General features: G+C 42.4%; 1 protein-coding gene across 1 annotated transcript in view; it reads left to right on the forward strand.

Moving 5' to 3' along the window:
- The window catches only part of LOC306701636 (calsyntenin-2-like), a 211127-nt gene that overhangs the window by 146784 nt on the left and 50295 nt on the right, over positions 1–14048 (forward strand). The gene's annotated exons all lie outside the window — the stretch shown is intronic.

Raw genomic sequence — 14048 nt, forward strand, 5'->3', positions numbered from 1 at the left:
ACACACACACACACACACACACACACACACACACACACACACACGTACACGCAAACACACAGAGCAGCCAGGCCTGTCGTGGGTGTACAGAGCAGCATGAACTCCCTCTCTAGGCTCTCAGAGATAATCCCGTCTTTGAAGCCTGTTTGCAATATGTATTTTCTTTTTTTTTTTTGTGGGTGCATTTTTTTCTTCAAATTAGGATTTTTATGGCGAGAAGATACACACACACAAACGCACACACGCTCTCCCTTGATGAAAGGGCAGTCGTCCCTATGAGCGTTGTTTGGCAGCAGGGATGAAGGGAAGGATGAGGGGGGAAGTAAATGCCATGGCCACAGATCAGGGGATGTGTAGTAGGGCTAGTGGATGTTGTATCAAAGGCAGGCTACTGTGGGAATGTCAAAGACACACACTGGCATGCACACACACACACACACACACACACAAAAGATGTGCTTTCTCCTGTTAAAACCTTCCAAAAAACAGTAATCTGTCTGTTCGAGTTAGTTATGGTCTCCGGCTCTGGACAGCGGGGCTCAGCTGTGTGTCTCTCTAATCACGTGTGCTCACTCGGCTTGAGTCACTCGACTCTCACCCACACTCACTCACTCACACAGGTGTGTGTGTGTGTGTGTGTGTGTGTGTGTGGTTCAAAATATCATCTTTTTCCTTTTCAGTTTCCATTTTATTTTACAACCTTTTATAAAGACGATGTCATAGGCTACTGAATGAAACAATTCTGCTCAATAAGGAATGCTTGTATTTCAATGTAATACTGATGCCTCTACGTGAGTAATTAAATAAAACCATCAGCGAGAGGATTTTCTATTTCTATATAGTTATTCTTGATGCGGTGCCACTGGGCTGGATCACGGTTGGAGAACCAGGACTGCGCGGTGCAAACTGACGGACCCTGTAGCAGTAAAATGAGAGGTTTTCTAAAGTCTGGTGCTCGAAAACACTACCATGACGGCCAAACGCAACACGAAATTCAATGTTCTCCTCGTAGCTGTAAAGCAGCTTTTGTCCATATTTTAATAACAATGTATCAAATGACACAGTGACTATGTGACAGCTGTCAATCGTCAGAATCTGCAGCTCCCCTCTCCTTTATGGAGCTTTGTATCAACTTTCAGCTTAGTTTGGGCGTCCGGCCGCAATTCCACTTATTTGGCTCGCAAAACCCTCTAAAACCCCACTCCACCTGCTCTGCACCAAACAGGAGACAGACAAAGCAACTACAGCAGCTAGTGAAGGTTGTGAAGCACATAGCAGCTAAAAAAACAAAGTTGGTAGAGACTGAAAACGGAGATAACACAGAGTGAATAATGGACTTACATTCATCAAGTAGACAGAAACACGATTCCAAATGAATGATGATGTTGCTCTGTGACTGGATGTGTGAATAAGCAACTGTTTGCCGGCAAGAGTACATCTAATTATATGACTTCACCAACATCCACATTAATGCACTCGTGTTTTACAGCAAACAAAACCTATTAAACCTATAAAACAGTTCTGTCACGTATGTACACTAAAAACAGGTGGTATAGTCACGCACGCACACACACACACACACATCCCTCAGCATGTAAAGTTCTTCAGTGTGCAACTCAAAAGAAGTTGGCCAACCCCTGAGGTTCCCTCTCTCTGCACACACACACACACACACACACACACACACACACACACACACACATACAGTACACACACACAGTACAAACCGCTCTATGCCGGCAAACACAACTTAGCACAAGTCTTGAGTGACAGATTGCCACACTGATTAAAAACAAATACATTTGCATATTCATATTCATGCTTTGTGTGTTGAGTATGGCTCTGACGTACTTGTGTCCACAAGCGTGTGTGTGTGTGTGTGTTTGTGTGTGTTTGTGGTGGTTGCACACGTACCTTCGCTATGCTGTTTTACCTCGAAACTGCTCCAGATAAAGAGTGAACCCAGGGATATTGTCAGTCAAGGCAATTAGTCTGAACCTCAGACTGCGGTTCAGGCGTCTAAACTATCAGGGAGTAATTAGAGCGATACGACAAAGGTTACGTTTCAGATGTTTGCTGTCACTTTCTCCGTAATGAGACATTTTTTTGGGCAGACGTGTCGTTGAATATTTACCTTTGAGTGTTCTGTGGCATCCAAACAATGCAGCTGGGATGGTTCAATGACTATATAATGCCACAAAGGCTTAAAAGAATTGTGAAGCTGATGTGGAAAAACATCCCATACCATACTTGATTGATGTCTCGATTGCTCTACAAAATGTAAATGAAGGGAAATTCATTGACAAGACACTTGATTGAAGATCCAGGAGGAGGAACTTGTGTAGCGGAAGGAGAGCTGAATAAAAGATGAATATCTTTGGAACATGTAGACGATGAGACTGGTTATTAAAGATGTAAGCGCCGTACATCAATACTACTTCATAGGAAAGAGGGTTTTTGAAACAAGGGTTGGACCGACATAAGTAATTAAATCAGTCTCCAATATAAACATGTCCAAGTGAAGACGCAGCTGTTCAGAACGGACAAATGCTCACTGATGAAACACTCAGGTTCAGGAAAAACATTATTATTATACAACTATATATACATCTATATATACGGTATGCAGGGCGTTCGCTGTGCAGGATTGCGACGCATACTTCTACTTCAGCAGAAGACACTAATACATTCACCGGACAATGTTTCCTTTCATGTTACAAAATATAACAACGGAAATATGATGCATTATTATTCATTAAACAATCAAGCAACATATTAGAATTGAAAGCTCCACCTTAAACAGACATTAAGTGTATTTCTGTGAGCTACGTTGTACATAATGACTTTCATTCTGCACTTGAAGAAAACGTTTGACTGCAGGACTTTAACCGCTATTAATAGTTAATAGTTAAAAGTGTTGCATACTCTTAATAAAAGCCTTTGATATGTCACTTCATTAAGTTTTAATATGTTTTCATGTGAGAAAGTTCCAAATATGTGGTCAGTTTATCCAAATAACGCCCGTTCAGAAGTTCGCTGCGATCGTATTTTGTGAAAGTCGCTATGGGGGCTTTGAAACTAGCGCTGTTAGCTGTTAGCTTGTTTATTCAAAGTTTATTAATATTAAACATTTCACAGACAGACAAGTAAACTGGAAAAAAAAAATAATGTTTTTGTGGACAGAAAATAAACCCGTCCAACAATCACTAAAACTATAAAGTGTCGTCCTTAATGATGACGTCATAATTCATTTTTAGGAAGTATATCTCATAGTCATAGAAACAAGAAGATTTGATTGTAATTTCCCTCTGAAGATGCTGAATGCACAGCCTCGGCCTGAACAAAGGCTTGTGTGTCACAACTTTGAAGTGAGGATTAAGGTGCCGAGACGCGGAGGGAGAGATGGATGTTGTGATTTACTCTCACCCACGGGCAATTTAACCTAACAGCCATTGGTCTCATTGGTTTAATCCGTGCAAATTACAGGCTGTCACAGATGTAAAGAATGACCAATCAGCACAGGTGGAGGCCTCTTGTGCTAATTAACACACAAATCAAAGAGAGAAACTAAACCGAGAGGACTTTTAGAGGACGGAGAAAAACCAGGCAGAAACCTAACTAAACTTCCCTGTGACATAATACTGATATATGTGTGTGTATAACACCTTCTTTGTGGATGCAAAATTCATAATACGATTAAATTATTGATGTAATAGAGATGAAAGCTCACTGAGCTTTTATAGTTTCAACAGTAAGTAAAGATTTACTAGGAAAATGGCACATTTGTATTTAGCCTTTATACTGAATGTATTTGTTTAGCAATTTCACCAATGTACTGTAAAAAAAAAATCTTCCATGTAAGGTCACAAACACTGGAGAGAAAATCTGGCAAAAAATAACATAACAATCAACTTTTGTATATTTTGTATGTCATTTTGAATATACGTGTATTTCTTGATTTTGATAATTTAATGCATTATTTTGCATGTGACGGCTCGAACAGTGGAAGAATTTTAGAAGTATTGTCAAAACACGAGCACATTTGCACGAACGAATGAAAAATTCAAATCAACAAACTAACCGCTCAGAGATTTAAAACTTATCGTTTTGAAAAACATTCTCATTCAAGAATTGAGCCCAAAGAGAATGAGGAAAAGCTGAAAGATAAGATCCACTGATATTTTATTAAAAGGGTGTCGGAGGCTCATGACAGAGTGTGTGAGCGTGCAATGTTGGTGAGAAGTTGAGCGCCAACCTCAGGTAGTGTCTGAAATCACAACAGGTTCTCAGGCATTTTTCTCTCTTGGAAGCGTGGAGTTGCATTTTTCTGCTCGACTCTCTCGTGTGTGTGTGTGTGTGTGTGTGTGTGTGTGTGTGTGTGTGTGTGTAGCAACCAATGCTCCAGATCTCTGATAAGAGTAGGAAGAGAATGAATTAAAGAGAGGAAGGAGGAAAATAAATTGCTCGGTACTTCCCTTTCCCATTTCCTCTAACCTCCCACTCCTTTCCTTGCTTCCTCTCTAATCTCGGCTGTCTGGCTGCTGCTTTAGCACTTTTCATCCCCTCTCTGGTGCTAGCTTGTTTTCCTATATTACTTTCTCTGTTTCCTTTTTTGCGTCCGTGTCCCGCATTGATCACGAGAATGGTCACGCGTGTGTGTGTGTGTGTGTGTGTGTGTGTGTGTGTGTGTGTGTGTGTGTGTGTGTGTGTGTGTGTGTGTGCGTCTGAGTGTGCACCTCTTGGTCTGTCCACGGCTAATCTCGCATTCCTCTGCAGCAAACTGCGTAATATTCCAGCTGCGTCTGCATGCTGAAGGACCTCTCGTGGTTTGCGGTGATCACACTTTCTCAAAACACCTTTTATAGCCAATTCTATACTGCCGATGACTGCGCGCTGATCCCTTCAATCACTACTCGGCCCCTGGCGGGAAAGGGGCCCTGTAGAGATGACACAGCTGAGTGCACCTCCCCCCCCCCCCCCACCTATCTGCGCCCACAGTGGGGGGGATAACAGCTAATGGATTGTACGGTGTGCTTAGCGAACAGCTCATGGAACTACCAGTACACACACTGCTGCGTCGGTCGCTGCTCTGCGGCCCACTTATTTGTTTTGGACAGTGTGTTGTGCTAACCGCTAACAGCTAACATAACTACCAGTACACATACAGCTTTGCCTTGTAGCATTTCAGCCGCTGAAAGCAAGTTTTGTTTTGTCAAGACGTCAAGTACGTGTCTTATACAACGACTTCGAGCTGATCACCTGTGTACATCCTCGCTTGTTTTTGAGTTTGAATGAGGTTCATTTAACAACGCCCTGCAGCCCATTTGTGTCTAGACAGGAGGTGAGCCAACTGTGGGGTTGTATTCATTCAATTTGTCCAACACAGCGGTGGTCGTTGCAGACGCACCTTGCAGAGGTCTGCACTCGGCTGAGAGCACCTCTTTACTTTTCTGTTCTCTTTCTTCTTCCATTCGTCGGCTTCATCATTTCTTACTCTCCCCCCTTTTGCTTCTCTTCTCCGCTCATCTCGCCTCCTGGTTTATCAGTTCACCCTCATGTTAGTGTGTCTTTCATGTTCTACACTCGTCCCTGATCTACCGATAGTTGGAAGCAGAAATCTACCAGTCTCCAGTGTAATTCACATTCTCTAGATTCTCCTCTTACTCCACTTTTCACTGTTATTGCATTACACCATGACACACACACACACGCACATTGTCACAGGGATCAACCCGTGAACCCTCCCTCCAATCCTCTCTAGCTTCAGGCACGGATGGATGAATGGTGGGAGGGGTAAAAAGATAGCTTGTGTGTGTGTGTGTGTGTGTGTGCGTGTGTGTGTGTGTGTGTGTGTGTGTGTGTGTGTTTGCAGGGTGATGAGCAGAAGAGGGAGGGATAGAGATAAATACCTTAACACACACACCTGCTGACAAATTATTGATGCACCGTGGTAACACACAGACGTACGCACAAAACACGTGCACACACAAACAGGAAATGGACATAGCGTAGTGCATGACGCACACTTACACACCCGCACACACACACACACCTATGTAAGAGTTCCTCATGTGTTGTCTCTCTGCCTGTGGAGAATTGGAGTTTCGTTTATAGTGCCACTGCAGAGTCAAGGCGACGTTGAGCGATCATGATTGCAAAGACAAAGAGCTAAAGGGAGCAAAGGAGGGAGTGGGAGTAAAATAGCAGGGAGTGAATGAACGGGACTGACAAAAAAAAAAGGCAGAGGAGTTAAGGGAAAAGATAAAAGATATGCATTAACGCCTAAAGGTAAAGGGTTCGCCAAAGATGGAGACTTTTAAGCACCAAGGTCTCGTTCAGGCAGGTGCAGCAATCAAGTAGACAAACAACGGGACGGCTGTGATGTCACTTTACCGGTCGATCTACAGCTATGTCCCGGCCCTGACCCGCGGCCATGAGCTTTGGATAGTAACTAAAGAGCAACGTGCTGGAAATTGAGCAGCCCCGGGGGGGGGGGGGGGGGGGACATGCTGCAGGGATTACAGCGTATATACACCAACTAGCCTCGGGTTCCCTCGGGATCCCCCCCCCCCCTGAGAAGATGGAGGACACGGGATGTCTCCAGTAGTCCGCTGCCATCATGAGCAGGATGAAAATGGAGAAAAGATATAGTGGGGAGCCTCAGAAAGCAACTTTTTGTCTTTCAACGTGTGCGCTCTAAACACCCAGGATTAAATTGTCATCTTCACTCCGTCCTCAAAGGGGGCAAAATAATTAGAATTACACTAGACATGAAATTGGGGTCTTTTAGGAGGCTTTCACAGAAATCCAGCTCAATAGTGCAATTTCATTAGAGATTATCCCATTAGAGACTTTTATAAGACTATTGTTACAGAGGTAGGCTCCTGTCAGCTCAGGTGCTCCACAGAACAGACCTGTGATGACGGATGGTATTTATTTAAATTATGACGTCTTCAAAATTGTTTGAAAGAGACACACTTTTAATAACGGTTGCCATATTGGCACAGATATACAATAAGAAGACCCAACATCAATAGATATGAAGCACTTGAAAAAGATCAAGTTAGAGATAAATCCCCTTCTAATGAGTGTTTAATTGTATGCCATAAGCACTTCTTTTAGGCTCCTGATTATATTTTACATACTGTACTAACTTTTAATCTCTTTAAATCTTCTTAGCACATTTTTGTTTTGCTCTAAGTACACAATAAATCAAAAAACCTTTATACTACAAGGACATTATACATGATATGTGCCGTTGGGCGTCAATCAAACTACAGAACTTCTTTTGAACGTCACCATCAATTAAAGAGAAAGAGCGAAATGTCTTTCAATAATAAATGGTTTTGATTTTACAATATGTATATGGAGCGGTCTCACCACCACCAGCAATCTCATTTGCAGCCTTGAATAGAGCTCATCCTTCGTGCATTGCATTGTGGGAATATAGTGAGCATCAAACCCTCAAACGATGAACAGCATGCACTCTGACGTCGTTGAGCACAGATCTTTGTGAACACACAGACGTCAACATTTCTTCCAAATTGGCCGTAAAATCTTAAGAACATCTACATTTTGAAAAGACCGAGAGCCCAAATGTCCACACGGGCACCTTTAGAGGGTGATCGTCTGACGAAGCGTCGATATTTGACCAGTGAGAACGTGTTCGATTCTGAAGTCTGGAGACGCTTCTTACAGGTCTTCATTTTTCCTGAATGTATTTCTTCCTCGGCAGCAAAATACTTGAAACTCTTAAACCTGCAGCAACATTTTAGGATTATTTTTCTTTATTAAGGTCGGCAGAAGCAAGCTGTAAAAACAACAACGACATATTATCAAATCACCTTGAAGTTAATAGGACAAACCTAATAGAAAATACCGTGGAGCAACTTTGGCATTCATTTGGAATTGGGGTTGTGTTCACAAGAGCCACTTGCTCCTGGAACCCCTCCTCCATCTAGATGCCTCAAAGTCAGGAAGGAAGGAAGATTCCACTCCCTTCCATTTTATCATTCAACTTTTTGACTTGTTTTCCATTTTTTTCACTCCACCTTTAAAAGCCCGACACATTCTCTCTCTTTCTGTTTCAAGCCTCCAAGCACTCCAACGAAACGAGTACGAGCTCCATATACACGAGAGTAAAGTTTCTTGTATGATGCACAAAGAGCGTGCATGACTGCGTTAAAGGGAATGCTTTTTGTGGCATCGTGGGCTAAGAGACCGAGAAAGGACGGCCAGGAAAGAAGGAGGAGAAATCAGAAAGATGGCACTCACTGACGGAGGGAGATGGAGGAGGAGGACAGAGTTGGAGAGCAAGAGGGATAAGGGAAGGGAAAGAGGAGCAGAGTGCTCTTTTAAATGGAAATTGGCTCTTCCACTGATGGCTGGGACGAGTAATGACGACCCCCCTCTGACTACTTGAACGTGGAGTCAGCATTTTTACATGCACATGCACACACACACGATGTTCACATAGCTATCATCCTGCACCTGCACACATCACACATACTTAAAAGCATGCAAGAAGTTACTGATGACACACACACACACACACACACACCCTCCAGAGACGGGAAACAGCGTGAAAGTGTGATGATGCATCATTTTGTTAAGCACCTCTATCCATCTCCCCTTCACTTTCTGCTCATTTTAAGGACGAGGTTGCAAACGTACCTCACCTGTATGTCTGTACATATACAGCTACATAGTGTACAGAGTGTGTCTGTCTGAGTTCCCCCAAACAAACACAACAACAGAGAGATAATCTGTCTTTATTACACCTCTCAGAAATACTTACTGCAAATTGTGGCTTTTTAACTTCTCTCAATGTTTCTTTAAAAATCCTCCTATAGTGCGTTCACATGAAAAGTATAGATTGGATTGTGCATCTGCTATTTACTTTTCTTTTGCCACGTGCACAAGATAATAACTTGATAGTCCAACAAAAGCATGTTTGTAGGAATTGCAGTCTTAACAACATCCTGTATTTATAGGTCACCGCTGCAACTTTTTGAGCTGTATACCTTCCAGAGATCAATGGCTGAGCTGAGGTACAAGTGTGAAGTACAGCTTCCCTATTTCAGGAGTTGGTTGTGACTCTCTGGACTCGACTCTTACTGTATAAATCAATCGACTGGAAGCTGCTACTGTATTGTGTATAAAGGCCACTGTATATTATGGAGTCCTTAATCCAGTTCAACCAAACGAAGCTCTCTGAATCATATCACACAAGCACCAAAGGGTTCAGTAGAGTTCTGACCAACTAGATCGTACAAAGTGTCTTCCCAAAGGATTTTATTCAACGGATCTATTGGCAAAAATTCAATATAATATACATCAATATGTTTTCATTAGTGTTTAATCAACTGACACTTAAGAATAGTTGTTTTTCCGTTAGCTTCAAATGAGCTAACGCATAAATCTTGTGGACGAAGGTAACGAACGACAGACTTTTCACCTCCACTAAGTTACAAAATCTGCCAGATGTGAGGGGAGGACGTTTCAAATGCTGTTAAACAGTCTGACAGCAGCTTTGTTTGAAGCATGCTTCAATGTCTTTCTACTTTCATGCAGATTGATGGTACTTTAAATAGCCACGCGGTACACGTAGTTCTTTCCAACAGATTGAGTGAACTTATTACAGTAAATGCACACGTACGCTTGCTATGGAAGTAAAGTGAGTTGCAAATCAGGATATGCAATACACCCCTGGTTTTCATTTTTTTTAATTAAGTTTAACACATAATACCAGGACCTCCCCTACGTGGAATGTAGCCACCATTGATGTTATTAATGCATTTTCTGCTGTGAAATGTCAAAATGTCAAACACAAGAGCAGTTGGTGAAGGCTCACTGTACCACAAGTTTAAATTGAATCAAAATCCTCAGTGAAATGTGATTAAGGCACAGTTGATCTTTGGCTCGTTTAATGGAAGATTCTTATCCATAACTTGGTTGTAAGGTTTCAGTTGATTGAATAGAAGACATCATACAGCTGACAAAGGGACGCATGGGCTCCATCAGCAATGCAATAATTATCAAAGAGCATTCCAAACCCAGTAATGGTGGTACTACTGTACAGTATTTGCATGAATGAATGACATTATGTATCAGTGGATACATCTTATAAGTTTACATTTAGATCACTATCTTTATTTTCAACATCTTTTCACATGGAGGCAAAAACACTGACTTGCACACGCACGAATAAAAGTGTATTTCCTACACGAGTGTTTCTACTTCCACACGGTCGTTTTCATGTCCGTCTTCCTTCCTCTGCTTCCTCTCGTGTCCACAAAGAGAGAAAACTCCTGAGCCCGCTGTGTGAGCTCTGTTCAGAGCACTGCGGGCCAGCACACAACTCAACAGAGACCAAATAGCTTCCTGTTAAACCCACACGGCTGTTACGAAAGCTGGGTTTTACTTCAAGCATCTGAATCACAATGTGCAACTCTGTGATTTTGGGACTTTTTGTCTACATGTCTAAATGTGTTGGCCCTGTCTGAACTGTCAGGAGGGGAATCTACTAAGAATGGGTTGTGGCCACTGACGCCTCAACGTTTCTTTGAGACATTTGAGACATTTGTGAGTTAATTAAAGAGTGACCGCACACTTAAACACGTTCCTCTAAGCTTTGGTGTTAACATGACATTCTTACCTAAGACGAGCGCTGAGTCGTTAGTCAGTCAAGTTAATGTCAAACATGCTTCTTTCCTAAATCTAACTCAGTGCTGTTGTTGCCTAAACCTGACTTCCTGTGAAGACGGAGGTTCATTTTTTGCGTATATTGACACACCGACCCCGACACGTCAAATACTGACGCTAGAGGGGTCCGTAGAGCGTCGTAGTCTGAAGCTTAGCAGCACTGATCAAGCTGAGGTATTTGGCCCATTGGGGTGAAAATGTGTTAATTATTTAATGAACTAACAACAAAGGTTTCTGTGGAAAGTTTTATGGTATTAAATGAATGCATAACTACCTGTGAGAGGAGCCATCGATGCTGAAAACACACGGCAGGGAGAAAGATGGTGATACATGTTCTGTGTCGTTCTTCTTGTCTTCCATTAATCAAAACATTAAAGAAATGTTTGTCAAAGATATTAAAAAAAAGAGCACAGATTCAGAACATAGATGTGTTTCCTCTCTTCGTGCCTGTAAACACACCTCAGCACAGTCCAGTGGTTTTTGACAAAGGACCGTTTTTCATTCTATTACTCCAGCGTTTCCCATTATTAAAGACAAATGCTTCTGCCACATTTTAATCAGCGCTATGAGGCTATTTGTTTGAGGTCTTATCCAAACGGAGACTACGAAATGAAGAGTAAACTGTCTTTACTTTGTGGTAAAAGTATATCATTCATTTTCTTTTCTAACCCTAACACCTCATATGTCTACTTTAGTGCCCCCCCCCCCCCCCCCCCCCCCCCCTTCATCGTGTCTTACCATGAAGGCGAGTCGTGTCTCAAAAAGAAAGAAATGTGCCTTTTGGTGTGAAAGAACATCTGCTACGCGTACTTGGTCTTGTGATTTGTTTTCACGATATGCTGCACCCACGCTCCGTGTAACTCATTTGCCTTTCAAGCAGCGGGGCCCATTCCTCATTACATTTGAGGGGCGGTGCACTTCACACCTTCTGTGTACATTCATCATCAGCTGCCCTCACAGTGGGGTCGATCCCGCGCCCGTTACCGAGTGTTTTACAGTAAATCTCGGTGCGTAAGGAGCATCATTTTGGCACGACAACGTGTGGCATTCGATACGCTGACCTCGGTGTATGTCAGCAGATTCAAAAGGGACCATAAATGCACACATGGGGAGTTAAAAAAGTTCTATATCTGCGTCCTCACTCGAGTAGCTGCAGTGTGTGATACTAGCACCCACAGGGAACTATCAGGACTGCCAGGAAGTACGGTCAATCTTGCCTGCTTGAGCATCTGTTTTGTATCCTATTATACCATTCCAGTAACGGTAAATATTGCAGGGTGATGATGCACAGCAAGATTTCCTCACAAAACACATCAAGACTAAGAGTTTACAGCCAAGCTGCAGTGGTTTCGTGAGACGGAAATATTACATTACATTACAGTCATTTAGCAGACGCTTTTATCCAAAGCGACTTACAATTCAGATTCTATCCTATTTCCACACCGTAGGGGGAGTAAGGACACATCGACATGCGATTAGCGGAGGAGGAACCGGGGATCGAACCACCGATCCTCTGATTGAAGGAACAGTTTCACAATTAAAGTGTTAACTTTCTGATGTCAAGCAGCTAATGCCAACTTAGTTTAGAATGTTATCTTGTTAGTAGTAACAAACAAAGTACAGCTGAGTCTGCATCATTAAACATCATTAAAATATGTTGAATGAATATATGTTCATGGATATATTGGACAAATAAAGATTTGAAATTAAAGGGGCTAACAAAGTTATTTTAGAAATGTTAATCTATTTCTAATCTTTGAATCTGCCGGTGACTAAAAGGTCTGGGGGTTATCAAATGTATTCGGATACATCCTCTGGCGAACATGAATGTCTGTACAATATTTTTGGGCCAATCTCTCCAGTAGCCTCGATGTGGAAGTATTTCAGTGGATAACTGACAACGTTGACCTGCTAGTAGGGCTAGATGTCCTTGGGATTTATCCTCTGGTGCTCATGAATGTCTTTCATTCAGAATGTCATGGCGATCCATCAAGGATCTGTTGAGATGTTTCAGTGTGGACCAAACTCATTTTCCGACTTACCAGTCAATCAACATTGCCGTCCTTTAGACCCATGCAGCTAGTGTAGCTAAAAGCCAGTAGCAAATGGGAATGACCCGTAGAAAGTGTCAGTAAATGATATGATAGGCCCATTCGTTCTCTCTCAAAGTGGCAATAACAAAAAACATCGTCGGAGTATGAATATAAATGATGTGCTCTGGCAGGAGCCGGCCTACCTCTGTGTATCCATAGATCTGAAGGAACCCAGATTAGTGAACAGATACTCGTTACTGCCCCTTGTAGACAAATGACATACAGTACAGGCGTTCACTCCGTGAGAGTAAAAACTATTGTGAGACGATAAGAGTGAAACCACTTAAATCTTCTCTTTTCCCTCATGTTTGTCCAATGCTCACTAACCCACAAACCGTAATCACCCACTTCCTAACTCATCCCGCTTTCCTCGCATCTATATGCATATTACATCCGCAACCCATTACTCCTCATTTATCCTTCCACGTCCCCTCACTCCTTCCCATGCATCCTTAACCAGACTCTGCCCTGTCCTCCCCTCCATCTCTTGGATGTGGACTGGAGCCAGCTTGGCAGGGTTACAGCCAAGGTCTCGCAGGGTCATTTAACTCCCAGTTGTCGACGGAGTATGTTATCACCGCAGCATCCGCTACTTCCTCAGTCCGACCTGAATGTAAAAGGTGCAGCGTCATTCGTTTTACTCAGCACGGTGGGGCTAGAAAACCTATTCAGCAAACACACAGCCATGATATTTGAGGGTGGTTTTAGCCTATTTATTAATGCAAATATTGACGGCATAACACTGCATTTTACATTCCATGCGATACGCCAGATTTTACAGAAGAAAAACAAATTAAATTTAGCTTAGAGCAGTAGATTGACATTTCAGCAAAGTTTGGAAGTCACATACCATAACTCTGATAAATTAACTCACAGTTGACTTGAGTTTACACGGGACACGAATAGCGGTGTCCAAGGTAAAACACAGTATATACAGCATATACAGTAATTGTGTTAAAAGAAAAGTGTGAGAGAGAAGATACAGAAACGCTTAAATCAGCAGAGCCTTTTGTCTTTTGTTTTTTAGGTGCACATTCGTGTGTTTTTTGTTCTCATTTAGCCACCATTGTTTGTGCTCATTGTCATCACTGCCACTGACAATCCCTCATTAACAGTGCTGCAGCGGCTCACAGCACTCGCATTCTGGAGGAGGTAAATTAACTACGAAACAGATGCGGTGTGTGTGTGTTGTTTCGAGCACGGGGTTGGTGAGTGTGTGAGGAAGCGAACATGGCAGATTTAAACAGGCTG

Source organism: Pholis gunnellus (assembly GCF_910591455.1).
Source record: "Pholis gunnellus genome assembly, chromosome: 9".
NCBI lineage: Eukaryota > Metazoa > Chordata > Actinopteri > Perciformes > Pholidae > Pholis > Pholis gunnellus.